Source organism: Ochlerotatus camptorhynchus, unplaced genomic scaffold (genome assembly GCF_037179485.1).
Source record: "Ochlerotatus camptorhynchus isolate MF236.1 unplaced genomic scaffold, CSIRO-AGI_Acam_v1.1 ptg000312l, whole genome shotgun sequence".
NCBI lineage: Eukaryota > Metazoa > Arthropoda > Insecta > Diptera > Culicidae > Ochlerotatus > Ochlerotatus camptorhynchus.
In genome coordinates, this window is record NW_027040800.1 from 1,656,915 (window position 1) to 1,674,626 (window position 17,712).

At 40.3% G+C, this 17,712-nt stretch overlaps 1 protein-coding gene across 4 annotated transcripts in view; it reads left to right on the forward strand.

Annotated features, from left to right (window-relative positions):
• Positions 1 to 1,207: 1,207 nt before the first annotated feature.
• LOC135707424 (uncharacterized) overlaps positions 1,208 to 17,712 on the forward strand; it is a 505,282-nt gene continuing 488,777 nt past the window's right edge. For all 4 annotated transcript variants that reach the window (XM_065229240.1, XM_065229243.1, XM_065229242.1 and 1 more), the window contains exon 1: positions 1,208 to 2,342. The gene's annotated coding sequence lies outside the window, so the exon portion shown is untranslated. The remainder of the gene's footprint in view (positions 2,343 to 17,712) is intronic.

The window sequence follows — 17,712 nt, forward strand, 5'->3', positions numbered from 1 at the left end:
TGAATAATGGATTGAATGAACGTGCGATCTTTCAAATGAGCATACCAAAGAAACGATACGATTGATTCATGAGTGAACCAATCTAACCTGTCAAATCGAAGCGTTTACGAATGACAATGATGATAAGTGAGAGGTTGCGAGATTTGACTGAATAGTTTTCAGTTTTCATTTTCAAAAGAATGAGTTGATATTTTACCGCACAGGAACAAAATCCTTAGATTTGCTGGTGGTGCAGTGTAGGTGTGTTGATTATGTTTCACGTTTTTTTGCATGTATGAGATCTTAAGTTGGGTTAAGATTGTTGATTCAAATCTTGTTCAGCGGGTTCAGTCGCCCACAAAACGCACGAAGATTGTGATTTAATCGTTTTTCGTAGGTAAACACAACATAAGAAACTATGGCCAAAACTGGTGCACTTACTCTAAATTATTGAATAGACTTCGGGACTATTTTGCAACGGTACACGAAAAACGGTTGGATTACGAGCAGGGTTTTTTCATCGAATTGTTTTCCGTCGATCTTGTTTTCCGTGCTGAGCACCAATGCTACCGACGCCAGGGAGGCGTACCTGGACCCTTTCTATCGACCCATCAACTCATGAACCGGTGACCAATGGCTTTACTTCCATTCCGAAGGAAGGCGTGATCAGAGATGTCATGCCTCAGAACATCCCGGTGGTGCCGACTGGGATTGAACCCAGCCCTGCTGGGGTGAGAGGCAATCACGCTTACCTCATTCGTATATTGGGTGGTTCAATTTCCACACCTAACAATTCTATGACCAAATCGGAAATGGAGCCTACTACCTCCAGCTCTCCATTAATAACTGTTGAAATGCATATAGAACTCTAACAATAAGAAGAATACCTCCAGCATGGTATGCCCCGCCTTTACCAACTAGGCAGTTTCGGGAGGCCCAAAACAAACTTAAGTTTTTTATAGCTTGAAACTTCAAAACCGAGCTCACATTATTTCGAGACCTTGTTTACATAACAACCAACTGTTGTATCCGTTCCCGGCCTGACTCAACAGCAAATTGTGTTCCCATAATCTCCCGAATCTCCCCGTCCACTCTCGGAAGGAGCATTTTCCACCCGCTGCTCAGTTCTCCCATCGCTCGGGAGAAAGCCGTGTGAAAATCCTCCTCATCGTATATTACCAAGAGCGCTTCGCATTTTCCGTTCAGTCTGCGAGAAACTGTTGTCCTGATGCGATGTCTCCGCGTTTCGCTACGACCACCGAGTGTGAGTGTGTGTGATCATATGTTCCCTGGGTACATAGGGAGGACCTGTCTGTACATAGTGAGAGGGCACTTCACCTCCCAGTACATAGAGGTGAGGCAGCAGCAGCAGCAGCAATAAGCATTAGTAGTAGCATCAACAGCAACGAATAAGAAGGCTAGAAGAAATCGTTGTTCTAAATAGTGTGCTCTAGGAAAAGTGCATTCTAAAAAGGAGAAACCTACTGCTCCGAAGAAGGATTGTTAATGTTTGCCGCGTCCTTGTTCTCGAAGCCGTGGATGGATTGTTTTTCAGTGTTTTCGGTGAATTTTAGCCGAGTAGCCACTAGGAATTAGTTGGAGTCGGAGGATATTGTTTCATAATCGTCTCCCTCCCTCCCTCCGGGAGGTAGTTGATCGACGAAGGAAGCCATTTTTCCAGTGAATTGAAGAGTGCGGGTGGATCAACGAGAGGAGGATAATGAGTTGTAAATACAGTAATAGTCTGCACGTTTTTCCATGGAAATCGATTATCGGAGGATTGCCTACGAAGTGATGGTCTCTCCAGCGGTTGACAGTCGTTCAGTGTTTATCGATGTGCGAGTTTGATAGAAGATTGTGTTTGAAGACAACTTACGTCTCACTAGCTGTAATTGTGCTAGATAGTGTGCTTTTCTCGATTCCGTTGAATTCCGTAGAATATAATATACCATTCTAAGTGTGAAATGCTTACCCGTGCGTCGCTTGTTCCAGTAATTAGATCAATAGTCCATACCCACATAGGCATAGAGTGTTACGTAAAGGTCACTACGGCTCCATTAGATAAGAGCATTATGAAATAAGTGTTGAATGAAGCAAAGTTTTACCCTACACAGAGCACGTAGTGAATAGAATAGTAGCTGTACCAGGAATTAGTAGTAAGAATACGTGTTTCGAACACACTACTGATGTTTGCCAACCCTTTCGTCGAATATAATTGATTTTGGATTATGGAAACCAAGTCGGCGACGGTGAATCAATCCGGAAGAAAAGGTGCAAAGTGATCAGCAGTTTTCGATTGTATTTTATAACGATCAAATATATCAAAGGACACTTCAACCAGACCAGCACCGCCCGAACACAATGTAAGTTTTTATGCTCCGTTTAGATGTGAACGAGAAAATCGATAGACGGGGGATCAAACGGGTTGTTTGGGTCGTGCACAAACAGAAAATTGCTTACGTATCCTTCCTCGTTTTCATCTTTTACCCGTAAAAACTTTTCCCGTACCGAATCATGTACTCATAATATTTATGACGCAAATTAAAGGTAAACCTTAGCCGGGGTTGTGATGAACGTTGTCGGAAGCAACAAAGTGAAGAACCATAGGTATAGCACAGAGGTGCACACTGAACAACCGAACCGTCGACGACGTTGGCGAGGACGGGGTTGAAAAGAATAGTATTTTAATTTTCTTGTGCTGCCTCTATGCACATACACACACAATTGGCCGTTGGATGGATGGATGGATGGATGGATGTGGCATGTGCGAGTTAAGTTGTTCGCCTTTTATAAATAACACACTCCCCAATCGATACGGTCGACGGTAACGGTGGTTGAAGGTTTCAGGATGTTTGTTCGGTCTATTGAATTGGTCAGGAAGCAATGGTGAAATATGCAAGGAATTGTCTGACGGAATTGGTGGGATATCAAATGTCATCGGCTGATGAAGTGCTTGTGGCAGGGACTCTAGTAATGTGCTTTAATATTTGTTCTCGTAGACCAGAGTTTGATTTGGTGTAGTGCACCTCACGAGTCGGTTTTTTTTTCTTTTTTAATACGCTGAATTTCTTTTTTGGGGTGCAATTTCAAAAAAACCAAAAACGACCGCATTACGAAAAGAGGTCAGGTTTTGATCACATATAACTATGTCAATAGCAGATGGATTTTAATTCTAAACGAGCCAATCGATTAGAAACTTAGCTACAAATCTGCTCAATTGAACACTATATTAATTTTCAATAGGTCACTACTGAAAATTCCACAATTGTCCAACTGTTGCAATGGGGATCAAAATTAGTACCAAATGCTTGCAAACAGCGCTTCCCTAAAACAGATTTCAAAATCGAATTCAATCACCGTGTGTGGTGGTGTCTGGTCGGTCGTCGTCAGCAGCAGCAGTGCTTTCGGACCCAATGAAAAGCTGTCCGCAAGTAGCGAGCTGCAGCCCACATGAGCGTCCAATCCCCGTAGAAGAAGGAAGAAGCCTCACCGCTACTGATGGGGATCCATATTCGTGAGTCGCTGTGGGCCATCTATGCCAACCGCGTCACCCTCGTTCCAAACGACTTACAGCTTGCCAGCCTCATCCGTGTTGAACACTCTAATAGCTCAGCATTACTCAACCATCCCGACGAAATGGTTCTTTTCAGGACCACTATAAATTTGATAAAGAGTATTTTTGGACATTTGTCAAGGTCATCATCGGGTGTCTGTTCCGATATGTTAAAATCTTACATATCATATATTTTTAAGGCAACATTGGAAGTGCAATTTCAGAATCTAATGTCAGTCGCGGCATGAAAGTGGTCTGATTTTGATCCAGAGATGAAGGATTTCAATTCTGAATATGCAAATCGATAGGAAATTTTTCTACAATTCTGTTAAAATTTAGGATTTATCATTTTTTTAAATGTCACTACTGAAAATTGCACAAATGTGCAAGTGTTGCTATGATCATAAAATGGTCACCGATTGCCTGCGAAAAGCGCTTTCCTTAACATAGATTTCATAATTAAATTACATCTGGTCACAACAACCGTTGTTTATTCAATCGTGTGGTGAGTGGTGGTGTTCTCCAGTACACAACGATAGGCTCCCCGCAAGCAGCTAGCTATCATGGCTGCCCTCAACCGCTGATCGGATTCAGTTGTTCGTCGTGATTCTGTGAGTGATGTGTTTTCCCCTAATACATATTTCATTCCCGCACCACTATCATCTCCAAGAATATTGAGGACAAATTTCTACAGCATTGCTCTAAACTGGCTTCCAAGCTTGACTGATAAAAGAGTTAACTTAAGAGTAAGAGCTTGTATCCAAGACATACCGTTCAGGATTGGCTTGTATTACATGGACATCGACAGTGAACCTCACAAACAGAACTCTCTAATTTGCTTCCGAATTTCAACCTTTCGAACTTTTTCTCTGATAACGAGTTGAGAAATCAACTTAATATACACTATACTTTTGCTGTGACATTAAAACTACCTTTCGTAATCCTACGTCAAATTTACGGTCGTGTCTTAGATACAACAACCTATTTTTTTTTATGATTCTCAGTTATCGAAAGAAATCTACAAGAGGTTTAGGGCCATTAGGCCGAATTCCATAGGTCGAAGGGCCATTGGGACAGAATATCATTATATCTTTAGACCAAACGTTATTAGGCCGAACATAGAAAAGTGACGGATTTAATATTCAACATTCTGGGATCAAGATTTTTTTCAGATCTCTATTTATGTACTAAAATATGCTTCAAGATCTGCAAGATTGCAAAATATTAGACCATTTCCATATTAGGGTGGTCCAAACATCGTTTTTTAAATGACTTTTATCAAAAATTCATAACGGCTGGGTCGATTTCAAAGAGCAAAATAACAAATGAAACGTAATTAAAAATTCTTTTTAAGAAATATATAAGGATATAAAAAAAATGTTATTTTGAATCGGCTTGAAGACAGAGCCCGCAATATGTTTTTATATTTTTCCTTGAAAATTTAGGCTTTTTGCCCTTTATATCACAAAATTAGCGATGTTTTTTTTTTCGTTTTTGAGTTATTTTTTTTAAGTTATCAAGTTTCGGGTTTTCACTCAATACTTCTATGCGACTAGAATACCATGCGTAGTGACCATGGTCGATGTAGACGTACCGTGCTTTGGATTTAACGCTCCTGAAGCTCCTCTCCAGATCTGCACCACCGTTTTGCGATCCACCACTGATCCGAACGTTGTCAGTTTAAGAAGAATTTTCTCAACCGCTGCCTTGCTGATACTGTACTTCCTAGCGGCAGCCCTGTGCGATTAACCGTGTTGCACATCACGAACCATTAATTTTCAAATACACAAAGGATTAGTGTTGGGAATCGAAAATCTTTGACAGTGGTTTGTTTACACTTTTATAGAGAACAACTGGTGAAAGTTTGATCAAAGTAGTCGATCGCGTTCAGAACTAACGTCAAAAGGAACTCGAAATTAAAAAAAATATTGTGCACAAACACCCGGAAAACCCGGAGTGGTCCGGTTCCAAGCTGGCTAAAAAGCTGAAGATGCCGAAAACAACAGTTTGTCGAGTGCTCAAAACCTACGAGGAAACTCTGAGTGTGGAAAGGAATCAGCGGACCTTCGAAAAAACTGGAACCAGGGAATCGTCAGTAGCGCAGCAGGGTGTTGAGGTGCGTTAATGCCAACCCCGGTTTTTCGATTCGAGATGTGGCCAGAAGGTACAACGCCAACTTTCAAACGGTGCGAAATATCCTTGCCAGGGAAGGATACAAGTCATACAAAGCTAGTAAACTTCCGAAACGGCACATGAAGCAGAATTCCGTGACCAAAAAGCGTGCAAGGCTCTTGTAACGACAGTGTTTTGACAAAACACAAGGGCTGCACTAGGATCGATGACAAAACATACGTCAAACTCGATTTTAAGCAGCTTCCTGGTCAAAAGTTTTACATCGCAACTGGACGTGGGGATGTGCCGGGAAGATTCAAGTTCGTGTTTGTCGCGTGGCAAAAGATGGCTCATGAAAAAAAATATTCAGCTCACGTGAGGAAATCATTGACGCCGCGGAGGAGTATTTTGCAGACCTTCGGAAAATTACTTTTCGGACGGGATCATGAAATTGGAAAATCGCTGGAATAAGTGTATCGAGCTAAACGGGGACTATATTGAATAAAATACCTTTTCACACCGTCTAGTATATCGTTGGGTCAAATCTATGTTTTTTTTTTGACAACCAGAACGAGTGCAAGTGAGAGGCTCAACTCAAAATTAAGTAAAAAGAACTCAAATTTTGTTTAGTATTTTTTCTTTGTATGGATTTATAGCTATCAGTTCCACTGAGAAACGTCTCTTGGATGACCTTACTGTTACAATCTTTTTTTATTCAATGAATAACTTTAGTGAGCAAGTTGGCAACAGGTTTGCTGTGTTGCAATTCAACGTGTTTATTTTTGTTTTTAATTTTGACAAGTTCATTCGGGATCGCTCTGTCAAATCCAGTCCGCTTTTCAAATACACATGTAGTTGGTGCTAAAATGAAACCAAAAAATCATGAGGACAATCAGGACATAGTTTGTGCTTCATGCCTAAAGAAGACTAATTTGCGAAAACTAACCGAAAAATCGATTTGCCTAATTAAACAACGTTATCTATCGGACATCGACGCAAAAAGTTGGTACTAACCGAAAACAATTTGTAGTCGTTGTTCCTTCTCTCTAAGTGATCAAAATCAACTCATAGAAGCGCATCAGAATAAACATGGTCAACGTGTTTCAACGAGGAGTGGAATGAATTACCAATGTGACGTATGTATAGCTACTCGTGTAACATTGAGTGAGAGCCTTCAGTGAAGTTGGTCTCCGAAAAGATGCGCACTTCAAAATTCTGTACGGCATGTTTTTCAGAAACTGTTGACGACTTGTTCCTAATACAAACCAAATGCAATTTGAGCACATGGAAAACATTGCAATTAAGCAGTGTCCTCCGAGGAATGGGCATCGAAGTCCCTTTTTATCTTCCCCAAAAGATAAAAGATATGAACCAGAAGCTCAAGGAGTTCTTTCCTGTTACACATCTCCCATTCGAATTTGAGCAGTCCAGTAAGGGGTCTTCTAAGGGGATGAAAGCAGTCATATATTGTACCGACGTGAAGGCTTTACTCGAGTATGTTGAACATGTAAGAAATACCGATGTATTCCATAAGATAAGAGCAGATGGGGGAGGAGGCTCATTTAAGATTACGTTATCTATCGTAGAAAAGAAGCGTAAAAGGGAGAATGGACCTAAAGATACAGAAGTGATGAAGTTGCTTGCAGTAATACCCAGCATTCCGGAAAAGTACACCAATATTGTACAAGTTTGATCGACACTTCTCGCGTTGGACAGATTGGAAGCGGTTGTCCCAGGTGACCTAAAATCAACAATCTTTCGCTAGGTATCATGGATCACAGTTCAACTTATCCTTGTCCATATTGCTGCACATGTAAGTCCATGCTTTCTCAAGAGAGTAAGGTTCCAAGAACGTTGGATTTAATAAACACAAGCTACGTTAAATGGAAGACTGAGCAACGCATTTTATAATTGCGTTCAAAAACCCATGTTGTATGGAGCTCCTAATCATAGAGCTGTTCTGGTTTGTCCACCATCATAAATGCCATTAACAAAGGTGTTGAAGCTGTTGATCCAACAACTGAACTGAACAGTGGATGAAGCTAAGTTCATGTCAACGTAATAGCAAGTAACTATGGCTTTACAGGTAGAAACTACCAAACATTACTGGAGAAAGGGACTTTGTTGAAATATGATGGACCGCTCAGTACTTTTCGAAATGTAAGAATTCAATTTAGCTCTTCTCTTATTTCTAGCCGATATTGACTCAATTAAGCGACTATTTGTAGGTACTTGACCGTTTTGCTGAGGTGTTCAAAGCTTGCCTTCAAGAAAATTTAATTTCTGGATATCTTCAGAGAAATGAAGAATTTGCGTCCCTCTTGAATTACTGGAAAGCGGCATTTGGAAAAATGGTTTATCTTCCTTCGGATGGGAAGTAAAGCCGTTGGTCCCCGGTTCATGAGTTGATGGGTCGATAGGTAGGGTCCAGGTGTGGGAGCTGCCTTCCTGGCACGTCGGTAGCATTGGTGCTCAGTACGGAAAACAAGATCGACGGAAAAAACAAATCAATGGAAAAAAATGGTTTGGAGCAAGTATCAAATAAGGTTAACAATCCCATTTCTGGCCTATTAAGCACAATCCGCTCTTAGTCTTTCTTAATCTAGCGCAGTTTAGCACCAAACGGAATTTTATTATTACTGATGGCTTTCAAATTTATTTACCTTTTCGTATGTACCGTAAGATTTAATAAAGAAAAACCAATCGTTGAGCTATTGTCAAAAGTCTAACACTGCTTTTTGACACCAAACTCGGCCCACGGATTCTAAACTCGGCCTAAAGCTTTGAAACGCCATTGAAACGCCAATGAATTCATTTCGGCCTATCGGATGAAGATACAAAGTGATTCGGTCGGAGCGCTTTTTTTTTTGTTTTTGGGAATAATGGGTGCGAGCCTTCATACCACGCGTTCTCATTGACTTCGTTCCGTAGCTTATTAACTAAAGTATCGTACCAAACGCATAATTGACTTGTTAACTCTGAAATCATGGATTTATTTGAAATTTTCTGCTCGATAGGTCCAAAATTGGCGATTTGGCCGAAGTAGTTCTCTACCATATAATGATATTAAAAAATTAGATGTTCTATTGTAAAACATTGATTGTATTTGTTTTTTTTTATGGTTTTCATGGTTTGTAGACAGAGGCCGCAATATGTTTTATATTTTTCCTTGAAAATTTTAGCTTTGTACCCTTTATATCACAAAACCAGCGATAGGTTTTCGCTCAATACTCCTATGCGACTAAATTACCATGCATCGTGACCATGGTCGATGGAGACGCACCTTGCTTTGGATGTGGCGCTCCTGAAGCTCCTCACCTGATCTGTACCACATATGAATCCGCCGCTTTCGGTTAAACTTCTCCGTACAGAGAACCGTTTGCCAGAACTCTACGGGCTTATCAGCATGCTCCTTAGCAAACTTAAGCCGTTTGGCCTTGTTCAACCCCTGTGTTACGAGACGGCGACGAACAATTCAACCGGAAACTGATAGCTGAAGGGTTTCCTGGATCTTCAACAATTACCTTCGGGTTCTTTTTGACTATGCGCATGATTTTGGTGTCCGTTCATGCATCCGTTTTGCACTTCGTGCCTCTGCTAAGGCGATTCACCACTGATCCGAACGTTTTTAGTTTCAGAAGAATTTTCGCAACCGCTGCCTTGCTGATATTGTATATCCTAGCGGCAGCCCGGTGCAATTCACCGTTTTGCACATCACGTACCACTGATTTTCAAATACACAAGAAAATTGCTTTAGAAATCACTGCGTTCTCCATTTTTTTTTTCAACTGAATCAAATGCGATCCTGTGTACAAGTAAGTGCACCATGTCGAGCCGTTTGCTTCAAGACATGTCAAAATATCAAAATATAAACAATTTAGGAGTTTTCCGATGGAAACATATCGATTTTTGAAGTGGGCATTTTTTTGACGAAGGATTACGTCTTTCGGCAACATACAGGCGGTGCAATTTCAAAAAACCAATTCGACCGCATTACGGAAAGAGGTCAGGTTTTGACCACATATAACTCTGTCAATAGCAGATGGATTTTAATTCTAAACAAGCCAAACGATTGGAAATTTAGCTACCAATCTGCTAAAATGAACACTTTTTTTTAATTTTCAATAGGTTTCTATTGAAAATTACACAAATGTCCAACTGTTGCAATGGTGATCAAAATTATCACCGATTGCCTGCTAAAAGTGCTTTCCCTAACACAGATATAAAAATCGAATTAGATGCGGTCTCACTGAACGGTGCTCATTCAATTACCGTGTGTGGTGATGTCCGGTCGTCGAAATTAGTAGCAGTAGCAGCAGCAGCAGAAGCAGTAGCAGCAGAAGCAGTAGTAGTAGCATCAGTGCTTTCGGCGTGTGGCGTTGAAAATTGCTCGTGAACAACATACAGCTCGACAGCCTCATCTGTGTTGAACACCCAGCTCAGCATTACTCAACCATCACGACAAAACGATCCTTTTCAGGAGCACCATAAATTTGTTAAAGACTATTATTTGGACATTTGTCAAGGTCATCAGTTCCCGCAAGCAGCTAGCTATCAAGGCTCAACCTGTCTATAGAAGGTGTGGAATTGTAGGCCTGAATGTATTGATGCAATTCGTTTTTCCCTCGGCTTTCATTCCGCACGATTCGTTTGTTTCGTTTAATCAATTACCCTTGTAGTGAAATCAAAAAGTTTGTTTCGATCGGCGCTTACATAGGAAATTTAATATGGATTATAGATTTTTTTTTGTAGGGGAAATGGCTCTAATGTTGGCCTATGGATCTAAGATTGGGCCCATCGCTAAAAATCTGCCATTTATCAATTTTATCTAGATGAACGCGTCATTGGGACGGTACTAATGGATATTTTTGGTTGCCATTGAAAATTTAGTCGATTGCTAAATTTATGTATGGGAAGATAGTTACATTCTATTCTCCCACAGGTGTCGAACAAACCATGGTTCAAAGGGTTGGACATGAGCCGCGACTTTATACGCGTTATATCAAGGCTTATGTCCAATCACTGCTCGTTAGACTCGCACTTCTATCGAATTGGGCTCTCAGACAGCAATTTATGTGCGTGTGGCAGTGGTTATCACGATATCGAGCATGTTGTTTGGTCGTGTACCCTACACCGTGTTGCCAGATCTGTTTTATCCGCATCCCTCAGGGCCCGAGGAAAACAACCCGCGATACCCGTTAGAGATGTCTTGGCGAGCCGAGATCTCGACTATTTGAATTTAATTTATGTGTTTTTAAAACGGATAGATCTGAGGATTTAGTAGTTAGTGTAATCTTGTGTTCTCTCAAGTTGTTAGCTGCCCATCGGTGTACCCCCATGTTTGTCTTTTTCATCAGAGTGTCGCTTAGTTCGAGATCAAGAGCACATTGCTCTCCAAACCTTGTGTTCACAATCCCTACCCGAGCAAAGTAAAATATCAAATTGATAACAAGTTCTATTACCCGGTTATCACTTTTTGATAATTGAATATGTTATCATTATGGTTGAATTAACAGCCAACATAACAAAAGTGATAACAAAAAAATGCTCGTTGGATATCACAAAAATAACTAATTTTGTTATCATTGATAACATCTCGATATTACATTCTGTAAGCCATACAAATTTATTCCATAAATTTCAAATCATGTTATCATTTTGATATCAAAGCCTTACGCTGATAACTGAAATATGATTAGGAACTAAAAGCACTATTTTTTATTGTTTCAATGCGAATAGTATTTAAAGTTTTGAACTAACCTTGCATCGTTAATAAATATATAGTGAATTTTTCATGATAACAACTGATAACAAAACAGATCAAGGCTGATAACTAAATAAGTTATGCGATAACAACTGAAAACAAAATGATATCTGGGATAACAAGACTTGTTAACTAGATGATATCAGGTTGTTATTCTACTTTGATCGGGTACCCTGCCATCCATTTGTTACACTTTGTCACCCCTAACCTCGAGATAGCCGCGAGTAATCGGCCCCCGCTTTACTAACGTTATTTTTAAGTAATTTTGTAATCTAATCAATGAATATTGGCTCCGCAAAGCTATAGCAAATGAGCCTGGAAAAATAAACGCATTATAAAAAAAAAAAAATCATGTATGGGCCCAAATTAGAGGCATTTAGGCCGACATCACATCTGCCAGTAAATGTTGGGATAATTAATTTATTATTGAATTAGCAAACTGTATACCATGAAAAAGCAGCTTGTTTTCAAATAAGGAATATTCGTTTAAAAAAACAAACCGCCAGCTGGTATTTCCCGGTGACTTTACAAAATAATACAATCAAACAAAATCATCATGTAGAACTGGGATTTGTTTAACGTCATATTTCACAAAATAGCTTTCGAGTGTCACGTTGCTTACGAGAGTGACGTAGGATTTTGTCTCTCGGCAACATATTGGGGATGCAATTTAAAAAAATCTAAATCGACCGCGTTACGAAAAGCGGTCAGATTTTGACCACTGTCAATAGTGGATGGATTTTAATTCTAAGCAAACCAATCGATTGGTAATTTTTCTACAAAGCTGGTTAAATGAAAACTTTATCAATTTTCAAAAGGTTACTATTGAAAATTACACAAATGTCCAACTGTTAGAATAGTTCACCGATTGCCTGCAAAAAGTGGTTTCCCTAACTTAGTCGCCAAATATTGATACCGAGCACGTAATCCTACATCAAATCTACGATCGAGTCTTGGATTAAACCTCTTACTTTTTTGAGACTGTTTTTTTTTTCAATACAAATTTACTAGGGGCAAGACAGCTGTACTCGGAGTAAATATATTTGCCGTGAGTAAATTTGAGTTACTCACATTTACTCAAAAATGATCAAAATAGTCTCGATTTTCTGAGCAAAGAAAATATCATCTGACAGCATATTTGGTTTTCAATATAAACAAAGTTTTCAAACATTAAAAGATTCAAGGCAGATCAGGGATCGATTGGTTAAAGTGTTATTGTTGAAGATTTTTGATGTGGTGGTGTTATTTCAGGACTCGTCCAGACATTAGAGAACATAAATAGCTTATCTTGCACAGTTTGTAAAAGATCCCTCTCATCTTGTTGAACTTATTTCAGACATAAGGAAATCCAACATAAATATTGTGGTATATCGTGAAAAGTACAACTAGGTTCTAAAGTTATAACGTTTAACTATTCGTTCGTACCGGCAAGTGCAGTAGCAAGAAACTCCTCGAGCTCGGTTTCAGGGTTTATTTATTACTTGGTAGTCCAAGAAACTTCGTGAACAAGATGTGCAGTGTACGGTCACCTGACTAGAGATCATTGCGGAGTATGAACTTAAAGATAAGATATGGATTGGCTGGAAACTACTGTTTGTTTTTGTTGGGGTTTCTTCGGTACGTACTACTGCTACCTTGCTGCTGATGCCGACAATCTGGCGACGTACTGCAATTACTCGCTGCTTCTGCTGTCGACGATGGGGAATGATGGTTTGACTGCACGCCGGTTTGACGGGGCTTGTCATTCGTGTGTGGCTTGGAAGCCTTCCAGGCGTCTTCCCTCGTTGGCAAGGATTGACTCGGCCTATGACGATATAGGAGTGACCGTGCCAAAAGGGGAATGCTCCCTTTCCTTTCCGGTTAGGGGTAACCTCCCCGAGTTTCGAACCTCCTTCGTGGTCAGTCGGACCAGAGGTTGGGATTGGTATAAGAAGGATAAGCAATTTTCATTTACTTCCACTACCTTATTTGTTTATCCTTGACAGATACGCGTATTTCGTCTACAATGTGCAGACTTCTTCATTCGAGTATTAGTACAAGACACTGTAGAAGTCTGCACATAGTAGACGAAATACGCGTATCTGTCAAGGATAAGCAAATAAGGTAGTGGAATTAAATGGAAATTACTAATCCTTCTCTCTCTTTTTCTTTATACGTAGTGACCTGTTGAACACCGATTTCACCGATTCAGGACCTTTTCCGTACGTTTTCAAACCACTTACTGGTTCCCGAGTACGGATATCTAATTGCCTAGGACCATTGCTCCTCGTGAAGGAGGACACCGCCAAGCGTAGCATTTTTCTGAGGAGTAAAATTCCTGCTCTCAAATCATAGCATTGGGATAAACGGGAGTGAGGTTTTCTGCCACTCATTTTCATGTTTTCTATTACACGCTCTTGCGTCATTATCCGGAGCCTTGAAAAGCGCATCTCACGTCAAATTATCCTCCCGCTTGAGTTCGCTTGCCCTCTCTCTCTCGAGGAGGTTTAGTATACTTCTCCCATATTCCTGGTGCCACTCACTCGAGGTGAGGGCTGCCTGAACTTGCAGGGCAAGAGTATTTTAAAACCTACAGTGAGTTTGAGAAATTTCATCAAGCCTTAGGCGGCCATAATCGCTAAGGAGAGATTCCCTTCCCGGTTTGACAGAGTGCGACCTTACCGTCGTCAACCAGCTTCAACTGAAGGAATCGCCTGTGCATCGGGACCAGCTCCACAATCGGTTATACTAGCCCATTACCAAAACACCACACCGCTAAACCAAACCGCCATCGCACGACAGCCAACGAACGGTAGACGCGCTAGTCAGACCGCCATTCGCTGGTAGACCAGTCAGCCTTTCATCGTTCACTGTCGCCAAAATTGTTCTGAAATTCCAGTCACTCGCTGGATTGTATTTGTTGTCGTAGTTGTCCTAAAAGTACGCGCCAGAGTATCTAACACACCACACTACTCACTCCTAAGTGTATTGAGGAATGTTTCTACATTATAGTGGTTAAGTTGATCCGCTCCGGGTTTTAATTAATTTAAAAGCCTGAGTACGCGAAGCCCCTCCAGTTTTCCCGGTAGTGCGCCGACTCTGAGACACAGTTCGCAGAGTTTCATGCTGCTGAGTCGTTGTCGGGCAGAACACCGGGCACTGTTCTTCTTCTCCTCATCCCACTTCATGGATTGGGAGTTTGCTGCCACTTGTTTAGATGCTACCATCCAGGAAATCGTCATTTTTGCATATCAACTGTTACACATATTCAACTGGCTTGCATACAACACCCATACAGTCGAAAGTTATATCTCTGAAAGATTATAGATTATAGATTATAAGTTTCCTTTTTTAATTAATACTTTCATCGAGGTTCATCATTGCAAACTGGAAAACACGTCAACTTACTTTGCTTGACAGCATCGGTATCAACATTGTTTTCAATATAACAATCAGGTATGTGAATAAGATATTGAGCAATGCGACTTACTCAGAGTTAATCAAAATTAACTCCGATTTTACTCATGATCGAAAGCTTTCTTATCCCCAGCAAATTGATTTTTTTTTCTTTAAAATTTGAAAAAAAAAATAAATAAAATATAAAAAAAACTACAGCTTGTTTACTATAATTTGAATCAAATAAACGAGAGGAATTAAGGAAATGATGAGTTGGGCACTTTATTTTACCTATCAGGGTATGCTAATGCAAAAACGGTACAAGCATAGAAAACTTTTAATTAACAACTGTGGAAATGTATCTAGAAGTTGAAAGCACGTAAAGGCTGACTAAAAGTAAATTGGTACGCCCCTCGCGCGCCGCTAACACGCCTCTAGTGTTTGAAATCAAAAATATTTGACAGTGGTTTGTTTACACTTTTATAGAGAACAACTTGATCAAAGTAGTCGATCGCGTTCAGAAATAACGGCAAATGGAACTCGAAAGAAGAAAAAATATTGTGCGCAAACACCCGGAAAATCCGGAGTGGTTCTGTTTGAAGCTGGCTAAAATGCTGAAGATGCCGAATACAACAGTTTGTAAAGTGCTTAAAACCTACAAGCTCTAAATAAGTGGCTTTGTTCGAAGCTCTAAAATGAACTCGTGTTTTGTTTCTCTCATACAAACGTGTTCAACGCTTCATTTCTATAACGCCTAGCTAGACTATCAGCAAGAAACGAAAATAAAAAAGCAGGACGCTTAGAAGGAAAGGCTGGCTGTGGAACTTCTCGTCGTTGCTTTGCTCATCGCTTTCAATGTAACTAACGTCGATTTTCTAGTTAAACGAAACCTCATTATGGCTTTCAATCCCCTTTCCCGAGCACTCTATCACCGCTCTTTCAATTTGTTTAAAATGCGATATGTCCCGTTTTCGATCATTGTTTTTTAGATAAGTATATGGATGGAAGATAAATTAAAAATATTACGTGTAATCTTCAAGTGTATCCACGTGAGAAATGCTTTATATATATATTTTCATTTTCCGTCATATACGTCATGAAACCTTTATTGATGTGTTTCATGAAAGAGAAAATTATCAAAGTCGAGCGCTCTTTCACTCATCCGTTTCACAGAAACTTGAAAGAAAGACCAATGGAGCGACGGGAGAAAGAGAGACAAGCGATTGAACATTTGTTTGTGCACACCGACTGAGGTTCTAGAATGCTGCGAGGCTGTTCGACTTTGCTAAAAGGAAGCCAACAGTCTCTTCGTCGCATCGATTTCGTCGATTGAAGCTGATATTGTGACGCCCTGCCTACAAGAAAGCCCTGAGTGTGGAAAGGAATCAGCGGACCTACGAAAAAACAAAAACTGGAACCAGGGATCGTCAGCTGGGCAGCAAGGTGTTGAGGTGCGTTAAAGTCAACGCCGGTCTTTCGATCCGAGATGTGGCCAGAGGGTACAACGCCAACTTTCAATCGGTGCGGAACATCCTTGCCAGGGAAGGATACAAGTCGTACAAATCCAGTAAACATCCGAAACGGCACATGAAGTAGAATTCCGTGGCCAAAAAGCGTGCAGGGCTCTTGTACGACAGTGTTTTGATGAAACACAAGGGCTGCACTTTGATCGATGACGAAACATACGTCAAACTCGATTTTAAGCAGCTTCCTGCGACTGGACACAGGGATTTGCCGGGAAGATTCAAGTTCGTGTTTGCCGACAAGTTCGCGAAGAAGGCCATGATTTGGCATGCGATTTGCAGTTCTGGCCTGAAAATAGAACCATTCGTCACATCCTCGACGATGACATCTCAAGATTACATCGAAGAATGTCTGAAAGAGCGTGTATTGCCGTTTATCCAAGCATTTAAGCATAGGGTCAAAGACATATTTTGGCCCGATTTGGCCAGATCGATTTTTACCCCAAGCTTATGAATCCTCCGAATTGCTCGGAATTTCGACCAATCGAAAAAATACTGGGCAATTCAAAGCAGCGACTTCGACGAAGCGGCGGGGCAGTCAGGGACATCTAGCAAATGCGGGCAAAATGGAGAAAATGCGCTGATTCCGTGTCCGTTTCCACTGTGCGGGCGCTGATTTACTATTATTATGCAATTTACATGCGGTTGTGTTCGAAAGCTACTCTTCTTGTGTGTAAATTGTCACTAGATGTTTTATTTATTGACATCCCAAGTAACATTGTAAATTTTATTGAGGTTTCTTATCATTCTACAAGTCTAAATCATGGTCTACAGAACCCTAATAAAACCCAAAATGTTACTTGGGATATATCCAATATATTTTTTTTTTCACATCATGATATTCACATATTTTGGACCCTTCCACTTGATTTTGGACAGTTTCCAAAATTTATTTTGGACACACTGAATGTGAACGAATATATTTTGGACACGCTGAAGTTCTTTCAACCTATGCTCCTAAAATTAATTAGGACGATCACTTCTTCCTATCTCGCATTTGTTAGGTCCGTCTTGGTGGGGAAATTTTCAACCGTAAAACGGGATGTTATTGATCAGCGGGGTGAATTTGATCACTGAGTATACTCAATATTGTGCTTATGTATAATATTTTCACAATGTATAGAAAGATTCTTGCGCTTAGTAACGAAAATCATATTGCATTTGAAAACATATCACGAGAAATTTCAGTGATTAATGTTGCCCCGCTGATCAATTACACCCCGTTTTACGTTATGCATAAGAGTTAACATAAGGAAACAATTGATCGCAATAATATACCATAAAAAATAAATCATTCAGAAGTTAATCTTAATATGGAGACCTGCCTCTATGTATGCAGTCCTCCTCCTTCCTCCTTCTTCGCATTTCAAGCTTATTGCGTATCGCATATTAGCTTATTGTGTGCT